The 13,896-nt window shown below is 37.1% G+C and overlaps 1 pseudogene; it reads right to left on the reverse strand.

Moving 5' to 3' along the window:
* Positions 1 to 9,061: 9,061 nt before the first annotated feature.
* On the reverse strand, positions 9,062 to 9,924 carry LOC116563127 (annotated as a pseudogene).
* Positions 9,925 to 13,896: the final 3,972 nt, after the last annotated feature.

Raw genomic sequence — 13,896 nt, forward strand, 5'->3', positions numbered from 1 at the left:
TGTCACTACACTCCCTTCTTGCTGGACAGGGCTTCTCTGAAGAAAGGCGGCAACCCATTAGGGACTTATAAAAAAAAGCCCCCACCTTCCTGGGACAGAGAACCTGGGAAAAGGGGCATTTATAGATTCAGCTTCAGCAGACTTTAATGTCCCTCCCAACAGCTCTAAAGGAAGCAACAAAACTCCCAGCACAGTGCTCGAGCTCCAATAATGGACAGACTGCCTTCTCAAGTGGCTTCCTGTCCCCCATGTATCCTGACTGGGAGACACCTCATACAGGAGAGCTCTGACTGGCATCTGGTGGGTATCCTGGTGGGACGAAGCTACCAAAGGAAGGAAAAGACAGCAATCTTAGCTATTTTACAGCCCCCCACTGGTGATTCCCAGGCAAGCAGGGTCTAGAGGGGACCTGCAGCAGAGAGGCCTGACTGTTAAAAGAAAAACTAACAAAAAAATAGTTTCAACATCAACAGAATGCACGTCCACTCAGATACGCCATCCAAAAGTGACCAACTTCAGAGACCAAAAGTAGATAAATCCACAAAGGTGGGAAGAAACAAGCACAAAAAGGCCCAAATCACCAAAAACCAGAACACCTCTTCTCCAAGGGATTGTAACTCCTCACCAACAAGGGAACAAAACTGGATGCAGAATGAGTTTTACAAATTGACAGAAGCAGGTTTCAGAAGGTGGGTCTGACTTCAGAAGCGTATTTCTCTGAGCTCAAGGAGCAGGTTTTCATCCAAGGCAAGGAAGCTAAGAACCTTGAAAAAAGGTTAGACAAAATGCTGACTAAAATAACCAGCATTGAGAAGAATCTAATTGACTAGATGTGGCAGAAACACAGCACAAGAACTTCGCAAAGCATACAGAAGTTTCAGTAGCTGAATTGATTAAGCAGAAGAAAGGATATCAGAGATTGAAGATCAACTCAAATAAAGCAAGAAGGCAAGATTAGAGAAAAAAGAGTGAAAAGAACAAAGCCTCCAAGAAATGTGGGATTATGTGAAAAGACTAAATTTACCTTTGATCAGTGTACCTGAAAGTGACGAGGAGAATGAAACCAAGTTTGCAAACACTCTTTAGAATATTATCCAGGAGAATTTCCCCAACCTAGCAAGCCAGGGCAACATTTAGATTGAGGAAATACAGAGAACACCACAAAGATATTCCTTGAGAAACCCGAGACACGTAATTGTCAGATTCACCAGGGGTCAAATGAAGGAAAAACACTAAGGGCAGCCAGAGAGAAAGGTTGGGTTACCCACAAAGGGAAGCCAGTCATACTCACAGAGGATCTCTTGGCAAAAACCCTACAAGCAAGAAGACAGTGGGGGGTCAATATTCCACATCCTTAAAGAAAGGCATTTTCAACCAGAATTTCATATCCAGTCAAAATAAACTTAGTAAGTGAAGAAGAAATAAAATCCTTTAGGGACAAACTACTGCTGAGAGATGTTGTCATCACCAGACCTGCCTTATAAGAGCTCCTGAAGGAAGCAATAAACATGGAAATGAACAGTCGCTACCTGTCACTGCAAAAACATACCAAATTGTTAGGAACATTGACAGTATGAAGAAACTGCATAAAGTATAAGCAAAATGACCAGCTGGCATCAAAATGACAGGATCAAATTCATAACAATATTAACCTTAAATGTAAATAGAATAAATGGCCCCATCAAAAGACACAGACTGGAAAATTGGATAGAGTCAAGACCAATTGATGTGATGTTTTCAAGAGACCCATCTCAAGTGCAAAGACACACATAGGCTCTAAATAAAGGGTTGGAGGAAGATTTGCCAAGCAAATGGAGAGCAGGGTTTGCAATCCTAGTCTTTAATAAAACAGACTTTAAACTAACAAGGATCAAAAGAGACAAGGGCATTAATTAAAGGGATTAATGCAACAAAAAGAGCTAACTATCCTAAATATATATGGACCCAATACATGAGCACCCAGATATATAAAGCAAGTTATGAATGACCTACAAAGAGACTTGATTCCCACACAATAATAGTGGGAGAGTTTAATACCCACTGTTAATATTATATCAACAAGACAGAAAATTAACAAGGCTAACCAGGACTTAACTCAGATCTTGACCAAGTGGACCTAATAGACATCTACAGAACTCTCCACCCCAAATCCACAGAATATACATTCTTCTCAGCACCACATCACACTTATTTTAAAATTGACCACATAATCGGAAGTAAAACACTCCTGAGCAAATGCAAAATAATGCAAATCAGAACAAACAGTCTCTGAGATCACAGTGCAATCAAATTAGAACTCAGGATTAAGAAACTCATTCAAAACTACACAACTACGTTGGAACTTAACAACCTGCTCCTGAATGACTAGTGAATGAATATAGAAATGAAGGAAAAAAGAAAGATGTTCTTGAAAACCAAAGAGAATGAATACAACACATACCAGAATCTCTGGGACACATTTAAAGCAGTGTCTATAGGGAAATTTATGGCACTGAATGCCCACAAGAGAAACCAGGATAGATCTAAAATCGACACCCTAACGTCACAATTAAAAAAACCAGAGGAGCAAGATCAAACAAATTCAAAAGCTAGCAGGAGACAAGAAATAACTAAGATCAGAGAAGAACTGAAGGAGATAGAGACACAAAAAATCCTTCAAAAAAACCAATGCATCCAGGAGGTGGTTTTTTTTGAAAAGATCAACAAAATAGATACACCGCTAGCCAGACTAACACAGAAGAAAAGAGAAGAAGCAAATAGATACAATAAAAAGTGATAAAGGGGATATCACCACTGATTCCACAGAAATACAAACTACCATTTGAGATTATTACTAATATCTCAATGCACATAAACCAGTACATCTATGAGAAATGAATAAATTCCTGGACACTTACAACCTCTCAACCTGGACCAGGAAATTGAATCACTGAATAAACCAATAACAAGTTCTGAAATTGAGGTGGCAATTAATAGCCTACCATCCAAAAAAAGTGCAGGACCAGATAGGTTCACAGCCAAATTCTACAAGAGGTACAAAGAGGAGCTGGTACCATTCCTTCTGAAACTATTTCAAACAATACAAAAAGAGGGAGTCCTCACTACCTCATGTTATGAGACCAACATCATCTTGATATTAAAACCTGGCAGAGACACAACTAAAAAAGAAAATTTAAGGTCATTATTCATGATAAACATTGATGCAAAAATCCTCAATAAAATATTGGCAAACTGAATCCAACAGCACATCAAGAAGAGTATCCATCACAATCAAGTAGCCTTCATTCCTGGGATGCAAGGCTGCTTCAACATACACAAATCAATAAACATAATCCATCAAGTAAACAGAACCAAAGACAAAAACCACATGATTATCTCAATAGATGCAGAGAAGGCCTCCAACAAAATTCAACAGCCCTTTATACTAAAAAATCTCAATAAACTAGTTATCATTGGAATGTTATCTCAAAATAATAGCTATTTATGACAAACCCACAGCTAATATCATATTTGCTGGGCAAAAACTGGAAGCATTCCCTTTGAAAACAGGCACAAGACAAAGATGCCCTCCCTCACCACTCCTATTTAACATAATATTGGAAATTCTGGCCAGGGCAATCAGGCAAGAAAAATAAATGGTATTCAGTTAGGAAAAGAGAAAGTCAAATTATCTCTGTTTGCAGACGACATAACTGTGTATTTAGAAGACCCCATCACCTCAGCCCAAAATTTCCTTAAGCAACTTTGGCAAAGTCTCAGGATACAAAATCAATGTGCAAAAATCAAAAGCATTTCTATACAACAATAACAGACAAACAGCCAAATCATGAGGGAACTCCCATTCACAATTGCTACAAAGAGAATAAAATATCTAGCAGGAGACAAGAAATAACTAAAATAAAATATCAACTAACAAAGGACATGAAGGACCTCTTCAAGGAGAACTACAAACCACTGCTGAAGGAAATAAGAAAGAACATAAACAAATTGAAAAAACATTCCATGCTCATGGATAGGAAGAATCAATACTGTGAAAATCACCATAATTCCCCAAGTACTTAATTCAATGCTATCCTCATCAAGCTATCATTGACTTTCTTCACAGAATTAGAAAAAGCCACTTTAAATTTCATATAGTACCAAAATGAGCACATACAGCCAAGACAATCCTAAGCAAAAAGAACAAAGCTAGAGATATCAGGCTGCCTGACTTCAAACTATACTTACTACAAGCCTGCAGTAACTAAAACAGCATGGTTCTGGTACCAAAACAGAGATATAGGCCAATGGAACAGAACAGAGGCCTCAGAAATAATGCCACACATCTACAACCATCTGATTTTTTACAAACCTGACAAAAACAAGCAATGAGGAAAGGACTCCCTATTTAATAAATAGTGTTGGGAAAACTCGCTAGCCATATGAAGAAAGGTGAAACTGGACCCCTTCTTTACACCTTATACAAAAATTAAGTCCAGAAGGATTAAAGACTTAAACATAAGACCTAACACCATAAAAACCCTAGAAGAAAACCTAGTCAAAACCATTCAGGACATAGGCTTGGGCAAGGACTTCGTGACTAAAACACCAAAAGCAATGGCAACAAAAGCCAAAACAGACACATGGGATCTAATTAAAGAGTTTCTGCACAGCAGTGAACCAGCAAGCAACAGAATGGGAAAAAATTTTGGCAATCTACTTGTCTGACAAAGCGCTAATATCCAGAATCTACAAAGAATTAAAATTTACAACAAAAAAGCTCCATCAAAAAGTGGGTGAAGGATAACAGACACTTCTCAAAAGAAGACATTTATGCAGCCAACAAACATATGAAAAAAAGCTCATCCTCACTGGTCATTAGAGAAATGCAAACCAAAACCACATTGAGATATCATCTCACACCAGTTAGAATGGTGATCAATAAAAAATCAGGAGACAACAGCGGCTGGAGAGGATATGGAGAAATAGGAACACTTTTACACTGTTGGTGAAAATGTAAATTAGTTCAACCATTGTGGAAGACAGTGTGGAGATTACTCAAGGATCTAGGACTGGAAATATCATTTGACCCTGTAATCCTATTACTGGGTATATACTAAAAAATTATACGTCATTCTATTATAAGGACACATGCACATGTTATGTATATGGCAACACTGTTCACAATTGCAAAGACTTGGAACCAACTCACAAACCCATCAATGATATACTGGATAAAGACAATGTGGGACATATACACCATGGAACACTATGCAGCCATAAAAGAGGATGAGTTCATGTCCTTTGCAGGGACATGGATAAAGCTAGAAACTATCATTCTCAGCAAACTGACGCAAGAACAGAAAACCAAACACTGCGTGTTGTCACTTGTAAATGTGTGTTCAGCAATGAGAACACATGGATACAGGAAGGGGAACATCACACACTGTTGCCTGTCATGGGGTGGGATCTAGGAGATGGATACGTAGTGGGTGGGGGGTAGGGAAGTGATAGCATTAGAGAAATACCTAATGTAGATGACAGGGTGGTAGATGCAGCAAACCACCATGGCACGTGTATGCCTATGTAACATGGCTGCACATTCTGCACATGTACCCCAGAACTTAAAGTAAAAAAAATATATAAATACATATTTTTATTATATGCTTAAAGTAAAAAATATATATATAAATATATATTTTTATTATATACTTTAAGTTCTGGGGTACATGAGCAGAATGTGCAGGTATGTTACACAGTTATACATGTGCCATGGTGATTTTATATTTATATATAAATTTATATTTATATATGTTTATATATTTTATATATAGAGAGAGACACACACACACACACATTTTACCTCAGACTCACTGGATAGTCTTGTTCATCTCGGCTTGTGTGCATATTTACATGGACACGGGCACCCCTATCTAGGATCAACAGCATTCCTCAGCACACTTTAGGAGGACCCACCTCTGTTTCTTTGCTCATAGCATTTCCTCCTGCTGGAATGTCTTTCCTCCATATTCACCTGTTGAAATTTTGTAGATTTATATCAGAACAGTAATAGAAAATTCAAAAATAAATAAATACAAATAGCTATGGAAATTGTTCAACCTGACAAACAGTAAGTGGAAAAATAAAAAGATTCCATCTTGGGCCTAAAAATCGGCACAAGGATTTAAAAATAAACATAGAGTATTGTTCAGGGGGAAACAGTATCTTCATTTACAGTAGCTTCCCCTTGTTTTCAGGGGTTATGTTGCAAGACTCTCACTGAGTACCTGAAACCACAGATAGTACTAACCCCTGTGTACACTACGATACTGTGGTTTTTTCCTATACATACCTACCTCTGATAAAGTTCAATTTACAAATTATGCACAGTAACTGATTAACAATAGCAACTGATAATAATTATAACAATGTGCTGTAGTAAAAGGTATATGAATGCAGGCTCTATTTCTCTGTCCTTCAAAATACCTTCTTGTGCTGTACTCATCTATTTTTAGACCTCAGTCAAATGCAGGTAACTAAAACCTTAGAAAGTGAAACTGCCAGTAAGGGGGACTACCGTACTACTGCTAAGTGTAGATATCCAAACACTTATTTTATTACTAAAAAGCTGGAAAGAATTGAAGTATCTTCCATCACTCTAACCCCTGTTCCTTATATATTCACCACTACTTGATATACATGCATGCACACATACTACCTCCTTTACAAACACATGAACTCTTTGCTTGCTGATGTTCTCCTCAGAGAATGTAAGCTCCACCAGGACAAGGACTTTATCTAGCTTGTATATTATTATGCTTCCAGTCCTAGAATGTCTAATTCATAGGTGGTCACATAGTAAATATTTCTTAGATGAATACATGAAGTACTCATCAGGAGTCTGTGTAAATTAAGATTGACATATTTCCATAATGATCAACTTTATAGAATTTTTAAAATGTTTTTGAAATTAAATTTTAATGTTTTAAATATTTTGTTTTAATGTTTCAATGTTTTAAAATTAAAAACATTTAAAACATGAAAAATACTTGTCTGTAATAAAGACACAAAGTGGTTATCTCAGAGTGATGAGCTTATGATAGTTTTCATTTCCTTTTTTATATGCATCTGCATTTCCCAAATACTTATCAATAAACATGTGCTATTGTTCTAATCAGATAAACATATAAAAGACAAAAAGTCCTGGAAGTCCAGCTCAAACGCAACCTCTTCCATTAAACATTTCCTGAACTCCCCAATCCCTGGGGATCTTGGCCTCTGCAGTCCTCAGGACATAGTGCACTTGTCTAGAACTATGTGTAGTACTGAACCCTATAAGGACTACAATACTGTGATGTTGGATTTGTGGGTACAACCCATTTGTGTCATTTAGCTGTGCTCCGCTGGGACCAACATCCTTTGCTCCCACTGTCCTCCCAGTGTGGGGTGGAGGAATATGGCATTCTGAAGAAGGTGGAGCAATAGGAAGATAAATAGGGAGGAAGTGAAGAAGGGAATGTGGATATACCACAATATCAGCAGAAAATCAGAAGCAAGATTCTGTTTAGTTTCTAAAAATTACTGCAAAAAGATATTTTTCACTTGAAAACTGTGTGACCTTTAGCTTCAAGAGAATGTCCTGGAATTTACTGCTGGATGCATTTGAGGTCACTGAGGTCCACTTTTAAATGAGTTCCATAAATTCTCACGATTAAGTTCGAGAGTTTGAGAGATACAAAAGAGGTCTATGGAAAGGTAACACAGGTAAAGAAATAAGAGATGAATAATCACACTGGAAACACAATTAAAACCTCAGCTCCCAAATGGGCTAATCAGTCTTGAACCTATTTTCACTCTGCATTTCCCTCTGGCCTCTATGTAATGCAACGTTGGTAGGACCTAGGGAGGAATGACAACAGCCTGTATAAAACATAACCTGAATGTCTTTCAATAAATATGTAAAGTCAATTACCCAAATGGGAACTGGACTTCCATATAGACCCTCAGACAGACTGCACACAGATTTCCAAGATGATATTACTGCACTGTGCAATTTTGGAGCTATTCTTGAGATCTGCTCATAGCCTTGGGTTTTGTATCTTTGTTTGTATTTAACCTTTCAGAACAGGCAAAAATATTATTCAAAACACTATTTGAGCCTTATTACTTCTGACAGAAAAGAAAGAAATCAAATATTGTGGATATTTTGTGAAGTGTACAAAGCAGGTTGGGAACTAGAATTTGCTTTCTGTGATATTAGATATTTTTTTCAGTCTTCTCAGCTAACCTCAGAGAACTTTATAAGGAAGTCATCATTTTCTGTTTTACAGACCCAAAAGGTAAAGTTCAGACAGTTGAATAACTCTATAAAGGCCCCACAAATTAGTGGCAGAGCTGGAATCCAAAGTCCATCTTTTTATTGCATTTCAATGACTGAAGATGAGTTCTAAAGAAAGAGTCTGTAGCAGTTTAGTTATTTGGGGAGCAAAGTAATCTCTCCAAAAGGACAGTCTACACTATAGTCAGAGAGAGAAAAACATCTAAATACTGGGACATATTGCCAAAATGTAAAGAATTGTTATACATTACAAGAATAAATGAGAAAATAGGGGTGCCTGTTAATCTGGGCAAACTGAACAAATAATTATTGGTATTGCTGTTATCAAATCCAGTAATATCCATCAGTGGAGACAAAGATGTTTTTACTATCAAATTCATATGAATTAAAATGTTTCGTTACTTATATAAGTAAATGCCTGTTTTTTTCTTTAACAATATAACCCAAACAACTGCTTTGTGTAGGGGTGTTTCACATTTATGCATAATACCGCTTTTATAAAAGATGATTGTTACAATTAAGTATACAACCACTTTGTTACATCTAAGTTCTGCCTCTTAAAATATGTTCTTTTAGAGATTCCATTTAATCATCTTATTATTTTCTTCAACTTTCTCTGAACAGTGGTAGAAATGCTATTTGATGGACAGAATAAAGGAAAATTGTTTTTGACCACACCCAGATCGTACTGATATCTAGTTTAGAATGCAACAATGAGGTCGTAAGAAATGATAGTGCTAGTTGTTACCAAAAATTAACAACTTTAGGTATTTTTGTTGTGGATCTCTGTGGTTTAGGTTCATCCAAAATTTCTTCATAGTCTGCACTCATTCCCTTTGCCCAGTAAGCAACTGTGACTATCTGATCTAAATTCTGACTTTCAGGGCAATCTTTCTTTAAATGTGTCACAGAGCTACCAAGTTTGCCACCACCACCATCAGTGTAGAGTCCTTTGGTGTTACCAGGACAAGATCTAGACAAGTGCCCTATTTCTCCTTTGTGCAAAAGAAAATTCACCAAGAGCCAGGTCTATTTGAGCCTTACACTTGGTTATTTTGTGCCTTATGGACCCACACCTGTAACATATTTCAGTGCCCATATCTTGATTTTTTCAAGTGTGGTAGGGCAATCTGCAATTCCATGACCAGGTTTTCTACAGTGGAAACACACAATTGCATTTTTCTTTGCCACTTGTCTTTTCGGTCTTCTTCCTTTTTGTCAACTGTCTGTCTGTCTTTAGAGCAACTGCAATTTCTTCCTTTACTTCCTTACTGTCTGTTGCTATAATTTGCCCATTGTGAACCATTTGTGGATTCTGTCTTAGGTATTCCATTATTCCATTCACATCGTCATTTAAGTACTGCTTTTTCTTTTTTGTTCTTTTGGTGTTCTGCTTGGGGTGCATCATTTTAAAGGGATAACATATTGGCTTCACGCTGTTTATGCTTTGGTAGATTTTGGCTCCTCCCCTCAAAGGATCCCTTCTTCATGTTTCCCATGATGTTGGAGACAAGGGTCTCTTAAATGTGGTACTAACTCGTGCCCACCTGGTCATAATTTCATCAGAAGTACCTCGCTGTGCTATTGTGCAACTTTTTACCACCACCTCTCTCAATTTTTTTGCAGGGATATGAATGATTTAATAATCACAATTATTTTCTCCCTGTAACCAACAAATAAATGAGAAGTGTGGATTTGAGGAAGGAACATCACATTGCCAGCTTGCCCTGAGTCCGCATCAGACATAGACCAGCTATGGTTTGTGTCATGTTTACTTTGTTGGCATTCCTACAACACGCTGCTCTGCATCTCTCTGTATTCCCTTTGTTGCCTTCCCTCATTCCAACTCACTCCTTATGTTTTTGTGATTGGATGAACTGTTAGCTTCCCCAGGCAAACTCCTCTGCCATCCTCCAACTACAAATTGGATAAATTTTCCTTTATCAGGGCTCTGAAGCAACCTAATAACAGCTCAACTGCATTTAACATAAATTTGTTGAACAGATAACTCAAAAAATAAATGAGTGAACATTAAGTTATACAAATTCCTTTGCACTTAGTGTTAATAAAGCCATCTTGTATCTCTTAAGAGACCTAGGATTTTTCCTTTATGTCAGTGTGCAAAATAAATTTTGCTCCATGATGCCACAATTATCTTTTCTTAGCAAAATAGCACAATGTCAATGCAGTTATTTTTTAAATGATAATTAATGTCAAAGACACATCTTCCAACGTAGATTTAAAGATTCTAAATGCTCAGGAATCTAATTCTCTGGAGGTCTCCAAACTGTGATTATAAACAATTAGAATAAAATTTAGTTGTGCTATTTCTCACCTCTAACTATTCCATGTTCCTGTGAATTCTAATTGTGACTATTTATTTTCTCTGAAATATTCCCTTTCATTAACTCAAACAATGGCAAAGATAGAGATAATTAAGGACTCTTTTCTTGGATTTAAAAATGAGACAACAACACAGTTGTCAAAAAAAAATTACAGTTGCTGAGATTTTCTTTACAAAGCTGTTCAGTGTTCTAAGATCAGAGATGCTCAAATATGAATACAAGGGGTTATATTATAGTGTTCTTGTCACATAGTACAGCAATGTACGAGTGCTGTAGCATGCTGTTTGACCAGGCTGCAGGAATTTGATGGACTCTACTTGAAAGGCTCACAGTCTTCATGAGAGGAAAATCAAATGCTTGCTCTTGGATATAAGTTATGGTTTTGTCACTATCAGCTGTGTCACCTTAACTCATTTAAACTTTTGAATTTTAGCTTATTTGTACAGCAGAGATAATTCTATTTTCCTTGGAAGTATCTATACAAATGAGCTGAGAAAATAAATATATGGGTGCTCCCACAACACTGTAAATCTTCGCGACCAACGTTCTTCCCTTCTTCATCCTCCCTTCACAGACATTGCTATGCTATACTAAAACAGGGTCTCTACGCTCCTTTTCCTTCTCTTTTTCCTTCTCCTTCTCATGCGTAGGTGAAATGTGGATTCCCAGACACTTGTATTTCATGAACTCATAATATTATTTTAATGGAGAACTAAGCATTAGCTGTTTCCTTTGCAATGTAAGGTTATTTCGGGGTAAAATATCCCAATCCTATTGCCATCACTCCATAGAAAGACTTTTTAATAACAAGAAGGATGCAATCTCAGGAAAAAAAAATGGCTCTTCAAGTTAAATATGTTTAAATTTTTATTGTGAAAAATTAACTACTTGTGTTGATTTCCTTTTTCTCATTGTACCAGTGACTAATGGCAATGTTATTAGTAGACAATTTTGTGCAGTAGACCCCAGAAGTCCCATCTCCAGGTGGACATCTCCTAGGTACAGCAGTAGCAGGGCATTATAGAGCCCACATGTCTAGGTGACTGGACATGTCTTCCCCAAAACTAAGGAAGCCAAGTAAGGAGAGTTGTACGGCTTTACTTCCCTCAAATATGTCAGGAGTAACACCTTGTAACAGGGATGCCCTTTCGTCTTTCAGAATAGGTGCTAAATCAGTATTTTGTGGGAGAGGCAGGGAAGGATAAAGAGAGAGAGAGAAAAAGAGATTTCTAAGTAGCATTTGAAGACTTCCATCTCCTGTACAATAGCTTAGGCTGAACTGCAATTTGGGTACATAAGTACGTGTTGCTGTGGGGATGTATTTGTGCAGGTGTGAGTGCATGTGGATGTGAATGTATGTATGAACACAAAGGTTGAAGAGTAGTACATTTGATTTTCCCAATACCTCCCCTCAAAAAGAGCTGTCTTTTGGGTTGATAGGTGCAGCAAACCACCATGGCACATGTATACCTATGTAACAAACATGCAAGCTCTATACATGTATCCCGGAACTTAAAAAAAAAAATAAATAAAAGAACTGCATTTAATGCATGTAACAATATGGGAATTACAGACTCTGAGAAGAACTATGGTTTTCAAATCAAATACTGAATTCCAGGTGTTCTCATACATCGAAGAAGACCTAAGGCTACCCTGTGTGGCTTAGAGGTGACGATGTATCATTAAACAGCTGAATAACTGACCATGGTTCTGAAGGGCACTAAAACATTTTTTCCCTATCTTAGCCTTCAAGTGGCAGGTCACTGTTGAAGACTTGGGGGAAGAGAGATTGGACCCTTTAAGATATTTGGTAAGTTCTGTTACCATAGTTTGTATGTATTGCCCTACTATTGAACTGAGATTTCTAATAAAATCAGATAAATCAAAGTTTAAATTCTAGCTGTGGCATATGGGAACTCAGGCAAGTTACGTACTTTCTCTGTGCCTCAGCTTCTGCATCTGTGAAATGGGCCATCACAGTGGATTATCCCACTTCCAATGAATAATCATTGTGAAAATTTGAAATAATAAATATGAAGAGCCTGTCATAGTGCCTGCTACATCAAAGATTTTCAATAAAAGCTAACTTAATATCTTCACTCAGTTATATTCATTAGTCAGGAAAGATGCCAAGTGTACAAGGTAGCCTTTACATTTAGGAGCACAAAACATGGTTGAGGTTCATGGATGTTTTTATAACTTTAAGTGAATGACTGTTTCCTTCTGCCTCCTTTATTTCACCCGAAATGTGATCATCTTATACTGGTTGATTTCTAAGGCATTTTAAGCTCTGACATCCTATGTTTATGGTACTATGAATGAATTAATTGGCATTGGCCTTAGTAGAAACCTTTCTTTTCCTTCACTCTTCTATGTCCTTCCTACTCTTTCCATAATCAACCACAGCACTGACTTCATTCCTATTCTCCTTTTCTCTGTTTTCTGCCCTTCCAATCCACTGACAACCCTACTGCCAAAGGGAATTTTTGGAAACTCCAATTCATTAATGTTACTGAATTGCTTAAAGTCTCGATCCCTTTTTTCCATTCACAGACCAAACCTCTTATTCATTAGAGTGACATTTAAAGTTCTTCAGAGTCAGCCTCTGTCCATATTTTTAAATATACTTCATTCAACTAATATCTTAATGCCTGTGGCTTCAAACCAAAATAAAAGTAATGCTAATTGCAAAAAATGTAGAAAATACAGGTGACAATCAGTTAGAATACAAAACCAGAAGCTCAAAACAATTAATTCTACTCTCAAAAGAAAACCAGCAAAGTGGTGTGTATTATTCCAGTTTTATATCAATTTATATCTGTGGTCGGATGGAAATTGTAAAATTTATGCATGTGTCCTTTCAAGATACTTTGTGACTGTCTTTTATTTGTCTAGCTAGATCAGAGGTATCTATTGCTCCAAAAGAGTCATTAAACTGTAATGCAAACAGAAAGCAAAGGTTTAAATAATTAAGCATATGAACAAATATTATTTAGAATGAGCAAGTAACTTGTCATATTTTCTACCACCCTGTTCTGCTCCAATACCCTTCTTTTGAAAACAAGCACACAAAAACACCCTAAACCCCACTAGAATAGAAGTCCTGTGGCATAGGGGACCATAGGATGCTCAAAATAGAAGTCCTAAGGCATAGGGGATGACAGGAGGCTCAATGGATCTGGCTATGTAAGTGTGAGAAGTAGTGTACTGACTTTCTATGTTAACACTCTCCGT

This window comes from Sapajus apella, unplaced genomic scaffold (genome assembly GCF_009761245.1).
Source record: "Sapajus apella isolate SASKATOON/1434 unplaced genomic scaffold, GSC_monkey_1.0 scaffold34, whole genome shotgun sequence".
In the NCBI taxonomy this organism is placed as follows: domain Eukaryota; kingdom Metazoa; phylum Chordata; class Mammalia; order Primates; family Cebidae; genus Sapajus; species Sapajus apella.